The following is an 8,022-nucleotide window of genomic DNA, read 5'->3' as shown; positions in this document are numbered from 1 at the left end:
TGCTTTCTTGTTGTTCAGTCGCACAGTCGAGTCTGACTCTTTGCGACCACATGAACAAAGTCACATCAGGCTTTTTAGCGGTGGGGTATTCCTGCTGGCCAGCTGGCCGGTGGCTGACAGAACCCCTGAAACCTGGAGGAGCCTCCTTCTGGACCTGGAAATTGGCAATGGTACCTGCCTGTTTGTTACTGTTTAACAGCAGCCACCCTATGAAAGCCAGTGTGGTATCGCAGCTAGAGCTTCATTGGACGGTCTGTAAAATCCAGGTTTGAATACCCATCTTGCTGTAGAGCAGGGGTGGCCAATGGCAGCTCTCCAGATGTTTTTTTGCTTACAACTCACATACACAAGCAGACGATGTGGAGTTGTAGGCAAAAAACATCTGGAGAACTACCATTGGCCACCCCTGCTGTAGAGGCCCATGGGGAGATTACGGACCACTCACATACTTTAAGGCACGGCGAGCGGAGAAGAGGTGGCAGTGGCGCGGCAGCCTCTTCTCTGCTCGTGGCTGCTCCTCCGAGATGGGCTCAGCCTGAGCCCATCTGGGAGGAGCAGCCACGAGCAGAGAAGAGGTGGCGCGGCGGCCTCGCCCGCTCCGCCTCTGGGGTGGAAGCAGAGGAGGGGGTGGAGGCGGGCTGGGGGCATGGCAAGCCGCAAGTCCGTGTCCTAGAAGGGCCCGGATTCACGGCTCGCCATGCTCCTGGCCTGCCTCGCTTTCCCCTGCGCTGCTGCCGCCTCTTGGCTTCTCCTCCAAGATGGCCTTAGCATGGGCCCATCTCGGAGGAGAAGCTGTGGTGGGCGGGGAGGGGGGCGGTAGCGGTGCAGCGCGGTGGCCTTGCCCGCTCTAGGATCAGGTGGCTCGCCATGCTCCCCGGTGCCATTTCCCCTCTCTCCCCCCGCTTCCATTTTTTTGGGGAGTGTTGGAAGAGGGTGGAAATCCGGGGGTCCCCCGCCATGGCGGGAGGGTTGGGAAGCCTAGGCTTGATGCTACTTTAGAGTTGAAAGTCCTTGTGCATTCCCTTCCAAATGCAATCTGTATATTGAAAATCAAACTCATGAAAATGGAATGGCTCTTTATGTTCCCAAGACTTTCATAGATGCTTCAGTTCTATGACAGGAGGACCTTCAGGCTCAAATATTTGTGTATAAGCAGTGCAAACACTAAAGTAACAGAATGTAACACTAATGTAACCAAATGGATGGTCATCATAAGAGCATAAGAGATGCCATGTTGGATCAGGCCAAAGTCCCATCCAGTCCAACACTCTGTGTCACACAGTGGCCAAAAAACCCAAGTGCCATCAGAAAGGCAAGTGCCATCAGGAAGGCAAGCACACTAGAAACCCTCCCACTGTGCCCCCCCACAAGCACCAAGAATACAGAGTATCACTGCCCCAGACAGTTCCAATAATATGCTGTGGCTAATAGCCACTGATGGACCTCTGCTCCATATTTTTATCCAATCCCCTCATGAAGCTGTCTGTGCTTGTAGTCACCACCACCTCCTGTGGCAGTGAATTCCATGTGTTAATCACCCTTTGGGTGAAGAAGTATTCCCTTTTATCCATTCTAACCTGACCGCTCAACAATTTCATTGAATGTCCACGAGTTCTCGTGTTGTGAGAAAGGGAGAAAAGAATAGAAAGTCACAGTAGGCGCAGAAGGATTTTTGAGAAATCTGAGGTCACATACTGTTTAAACATACAAGGAAGAAAAAGTTCATACATTGGTCAAAAAGAATGTATCAGATTTATAAGAAAAACATCATTGTTCTGACAAATCTCCTTCTACAGTGCCTGGCAATGATGGGATCGATAGTGGGAATAAACGGCATAATGATAATTTTAAAAATGCTTAGCTTGTCCTTCCATTGATGTGAATGGTGACAATCCACAGTACATGAAGGCTTCTGTGAACACTATGCTTTGAAGGGTGGGGGGCTGATGCATATATTTAGAATTACTGCAAATAGGAATGAAGGATCTTAGTACCACATTCCATCCGAGGTTATGATGTTAGAAGCAGGGCGGGTTCAGATAGGTGGACCAAGAGACAAAGCACAAGGACCTGTATTCTATGGCCCTCTTCTGCAATTGCATGCACTCTTGTCCTAGCGAAAATGCATTTTTTCCCTCCTCTAATTAGGTTTGCACTATGAAAACATTATTATATTTGAAGTATGTGTTTCCACTTGCACAAGACATAGCAGTAGAACTCCGCTTGGCAAGACAGCAGGTGTAGGTAGAGGAACCTTTTTTTTTTTAAGGGAGAAATGGAAAAGGCCTTGGAAGTGGGAGAGTGTGTGCAAAAGTGGAGGGGTGTGTGTGCTTACGCAGCTGTCATTGCATCATCAATTGGGAGCATAATTGATGCACACTGAGGACAGTTCATTAGGAATACAAGCCAGGGATACTGTAAAAGCAAACCTGAATCTTAAGGCTGCAATACGAAACATGCTTTCTTGGGAGTGAGCTCAGGTGAATGTCATGGTACTTACTTTCCAGTAGAGCTGGTTAGGATTGCTGTCTAATAGTGTCAACCCAAGCAGGGTCACTGTACAGTAAGCCTATTGAAATCACTGGACTTAGACTTCAGTAACTAGGATTGCAGTATAAGAAATTAGATTTGCAATATTAAGACTTCAGTATAGGAAATTAGTCCCATTGTGTTTAGGTGGCACACACTCTTTGTTGGATATTAATATTGTTCTGTCATGGGCAATAGTGATTATTCAAAGCTGGAATTCCTCGTGTGGGCAAAGAACAGAAGAAGAGACTGTTGGAACAGACCATAGGTTCCATTTTAATCCAGCATCCTGTCTCATATAGCCGCCAACTCATTTCCAAGGAGGACCATGAGGGACTAGAGGCTGAGGTTTTCCCCAGTGTTGTCTTCTGGCACCCGTATTCAGTTGGTTGCTGACTCCGAACGTGGAGATGCCCTCTAGTCACTATGGCAACAAGCCACTCACAGACACTGTCCTTCATGAGAGTTGCGAATGTCAGCATAGTGCAACAAAAGGGGGCTGTATCAAGAACAAAAGACAAATCATTATGTTTTTGCATCTGTGCTTCAGGAAGCAAATATTTACTTTGATTACCTCATTTTGGATAGGGCATTTACGGGTTCAGGTTCAGGTTAAAACACACACACACAAACACTGCAAAGACCGCTCTTTCCAAAGCACAAATAATTCCAGGGTCTCATGTACATCTTCCATGGCACCTAAAACACCCAAATCAATATTCCAAATCCTGTCTTTCCTCTCCAGATCCCATCAACATGTGCCTAAGTTGATTTCTTTTACCAGGCCCCAAAGTACTTCACTTCTGCATTTGTTCACTTCAGTGCAGTCAGTTGGAGGCCATCCCACACATAGCACATAACACTACCAAAATCACATGGGACCTCCTAGTGAAACTCAAGGTATCCTTTTTGCCATGGCTGGCTGTACACAAAGATACAGCTGCTACACAGCAAGGTGACCATGAGAAAGTGAGAGGAGTAATTCTACAGTCTTCTTATTTTATTATATACTTTTTACTATTCTATAGTTTAAAATATAAGTCTAAACTATTCATCTTCAGCACATACAAGTGAGAAAAGTAGAGAAATCAATCATGAAACAGAGTTAACTGGTTAAATTTAGCAATATTAGGGGGGGGGGAAGCTAACTAATTGGTTTAACAGAGTTAACAGTTTTCATAAGCATACAAGATAAACGTAGTTCTTTTATTCTTAATACTAATTTACTTGTTTTTAGCAGAGAGAGAAAAAGAAAACCAAAAAAACCCCATAGTATTCTGTCTATTTCATTATAAACAGTTTCTCTTATCGGAAATATCAGGAGCAGATCCTTAAAACTGCAAAATGTTTGTGTTGCCTGTCTTATTAAAAATTTGCCCAAAGTAACTTTTAATCTACTTTGAACATTTAAAATTCTTTAAAGAGTTTTGGAGACTGTAAGTCCTGTTTTCGTATTACTCTGAAAATCACCAGTTAATATACGATAACTACCTCCTCTCCCACACTTGCTTATTTTTAGGTAGATAAAAAAACAAACAATCTCTTTAGCCCACTCTTAATTACCTGTTTGGTGTAGTGGTGAAGTGTGCGGACTCTTATCTGGGAGAACCGGGTTTGATTCCCCACTCCTCCACTTGCACCTGCTAGCATGGCCTTGGGTCAGCCATAGTTCTGGCAGAGGTTGTCCTTGAAAGGGCAGCTGCTGTGGGAGCCCTCTCCAGCCCCACCCACCTCACAGGGTGTCTGTTGTGGGGGAGGAAGGTAAAGGAGATTGTGAGCCGCTCTGAGACTCTTCGGAGTGGAGGGCGGGATAGAAATCCAATATCTTCATCTACCTCACACGGTGTCTGTTGTGGGGGAGGAAGGGAAAGGAGATTGTGAGCCGCTCTGAGACTCTTCGGAGTGGAGGGCGGGATAGAAATCCAATATCTTCTTATTATTATTATTCCTGTTCTATTTAACTTCCATGAACGAATATAACAGGCTGAAAAGAGGCATCCAAATTCTGAAAGCCTCACCTGCCATTTCAAAATCGCTTATCAGATCCCTTTTATTGATTCCATGTTAAGCAGTTAAATGCGACTGAACAACAACAACGAACAATAGTCTTAGAATGGTAGTGCACGATGGCGTATAGCTGCCCATTCTGTATCTGATTTCAGTGTCAGCTGTTACAACCAGTTGTCCCATATAAAATCCTAGGATCAGGCCTGTGCTTTAGGTGATTCAGATTATGTCACTCTTGTGGCAGTATCCCATTTTAGTTATTGAAAGCTTGGCAGAAGAGCACAGGCTGGCATAGCAAAGGTTATGCCCTGGAGTTCCATCACCAGCCGTGCGGCTGAAGGGAGGATCAATCCAGGCAAACCCAAGGCAGTCCGCTTCATCACTCAACCAGGCCGCATGGCCAAGGAATGATTTAGCTAGACCCCAAGCCCCCAAACTGGGGTGCTAATGGTGCTCACCGAGCTGCATAGCGGAAGTTAGGTACAAACCCTGCCAACCTATGAGGTGACCAGCCTACTTAAACAGGCCACACCCTGGCCAAATTCACAATCCCTTCTGTAAGCAGTGTGAGATAGGCGAAAAACACCCCATCCAAAAGCCAAACAGGAAGAGGTGAAAAAATTCTACCCAGTACCCAGGAAATAAGAGCAATCAGCAATCGCCCACATTGCACCAAGGGCGGGAGTAGGGTTGCCAATCCCCAGGTGGGGGCAGGGGATCCCCCGGTTTGGAGGCCCTCCCCCTGCTTCAGGGTTGTCAGAAAGCGGGGGGAGGGGAGGGAAATGTCTGCTGGGAACTCCATTATTCCCTATGGAGATTTATTCCCATAGAAAATCATGGAGAATTGATCTGCGGGTATCCGGGGCTCTGGGGGGCCTGTTTTTTGGGGTAGAGGCACCAAATTTTCAGTATAGCATCTAGTGCCTCTCCATAAAATACCTCTAAAGTTTCAAAAAGATTGGACCAGGGGGTCCAATTCTATGAGCCCCAAAAGAAGGTGCCCCTATCCTTCATTATTTCCTATGGAAGGAAGGCATTGAAAAGGTGTGCCGTCCCTTTAAATGTGATGGCCAGAACTCCCTTTGGAGTTCAATTATGCTTGTCATAGCCTTGATCTTGGCTCCACCCTTAATGTCTCCTGGCTCCACCCCCAAAGTCTCCTGGCTCCACCCCCAAAGCCCCCAGTTATTTCTGGAATTGGACTTGGCAACCCTAGGCGGGAGGGTGGGCCGAGCATGAAGCGAGGACTGAGAGTGGGAGTGGAGCCAACCGTTAAGGTGTGCTGGCTCCACCCCCAGTTCCCATAATGTCCTGCCCTCTCTTCCTGCTACTCGAAGAGGCAAAATCGGCCCCCATAGGCATGGCTGTTCAGCCTGCCACTGGGAAGGAGCTGTAATCTCCCCACAGTAGTGTTGAAATTTCATGTTGATGTTAAGACTTGGTTGAGGCTGAGATGGTCCCATCTTGCCACACCCACCTCCCTGCCATTTCCCTTCCATGAGGCAACAGTGCTGTTGGGCTTTTTGTGTGAGTGTTAGTTAGACCTCTGTTTTTATTGTTTTACCGGTTTGGTGAAGTGGTTAAATGAACAAACACTTATCTGGGAGAACTGCGTTTGATTCCCCACTCCTCCACATGCACGTGCTGATGTGACCTTGGGTCAGCCACAAGTTCTCTCAAGGCGGTTCTGCTCAAGAGCAGTTCTGGGAGAGCTCTCACAGCCCCACCTACCTCACAGGATGTCTGTTGTGGGGAGGGGAACGGAAAGAAGATTGTAAGCCATTTTGAGACTCCGTTTGCTAGCGAAGGGTGGGGTATAAATACAATCTCTTTTCTTCTTCTTCTTTTAAACTGTTTTATTTTATATCTTATATAATCATGTTGTATGCTACCATGAGCCTGGTTCTACTGGGGAGGGTGGTTTTTAAATTTAAGTAAACAAATAAATAAATTTTAACTTTAGTTTTCACGTTGATGTCTCCTATCATCTTGCATTCTTCCAGAAAGCAAGTCCCTGTCTAAAGACACCTTAAGGCATCCTTCACTTGTTCCTCAGGCAATATACGAACGGGACTACAAGAGGTGTTATCACCTTGTTAAGGACAGCCACTGACTTAAAAACATTAATGCTTAAAACATTAGCACTTGTCGGTCTTAATGGTGCTTTTGTTCTATCTCTCTCATGCGATCCAGGGAACTGAGCAAAGGAAGCTATGGCTCTTTCTTTCCTTTCCCAGGGGTCCAGGAGGGGAAGGATCGTCAGCCAACAGAAGGAAGAGAGGCTTGGCTCAGTAGCTCTACTGTGCAATTGAGTCAGTTTGGCAAAGCAAGCTGTGATGAAGAAGGAAGCAAGAGAGAGGGAGAAGGAAGCAGATGACAGCCAATTGTTCGGGGAGCTGATACGAGTCCTCTGGGTGCCTGATTCAGCCCCCCAGCCGCATGTTTGCACCACTGGTTTAGATTATTTGACCACATCTGGAGATTTGATGTGTTGAAATGTAGCTGACAAAGATCATAACAATGACCAATAATGAATGCTCCAAATATAAGTTTGAATGCCATAGATCCATTCCATTATGGATGAAGTGTTCCTCTAGTGTAAAAAGCCTTCCACCTATGAAAGCATGTCCTCTACGGGTGGAAGAAGGCCCCACCATTAGCAGAAGCCATCCATAAGAGCTGATTCATAAACTGTATAATTCAAATTCAGTATCGCATCATCGGGCATCTTTTGCAAATATCTCAGCATTTCATAATCAGCACTTCATGTTCAAAGCGATTTGGAGACAAATCGGATTGAGTTTAAGGCTGGATTTTTTGAAAAAAAACCCCCACATGTCGTAGTAGTCTAACATATGTTGTGATGGACTGCATTTTTAAAAGGCTTAGAAGTGCTGTACCAACAACTAAAGGACTGTGAAGAGTTAATTCACGGAATTAACAGAATTTTGTGACTCAACCCTTCACAGTAATTTAATCGTTGGTACAGCACTTCTAAACAGCTTCCAAAGAACGGTCCACCACACATGTCTTTTAAAAAGAAGTTATGTAACAAAGAAATGAGGTAAAATTAGTCCCTGAGGAGAACCAAATACATTAGAAGGGATTCAAAAAGTCTGGAAAGTCACACATGTTAACATCCCACCCCACCCCACCCCGCAGTAGTGTCGAATTTTCATATCAATGTCATGTTTGGTTGAGGACAGCAACAATTTCAACTTGGCACACTTAGGGCTTTCTTTGTGGCAGGAATTCCTTTGCATATTAGGTTACATCCCTCTGATGTAGTCAATCCTTCAAGAGCTTATAGGGCTCTTCTTACAGGGCCTACTGTAAGCTCTTGGAGGATTGGCTACATCTGAGGGTGTAGCCTAATATGCAAAGAAATTCCAGCTTAAAAAAAAAGCCCTGGGCACACCCACCTCCCTGCCCTTTTCCATCAATGAGATAGTGCTTCTGTTAGCCTTTTTGTGTCATCTTTTGTTA

The sequence above is a fragment of the Heteronotia binoei genome, chromosome 15 (genome assembly GCF_032191835.1).
Source record: "Heteronotia binoei isolate CCM8104 ecotype False Entrance Well chromosome 15, APGP_CSIRO_Hbin_v1, whole genome shotgun sequence".
NCBI lineage: Eukaryota > Metazoa > Chordata > Lepidosauria > Squamata > Gekkonidae > Heteronotia > Heteronotia binoei.
The sequence above is the reverse complement of the archived record's forward strand: the minus strand, read 5'-3'. Positions refer to the sequence as shown.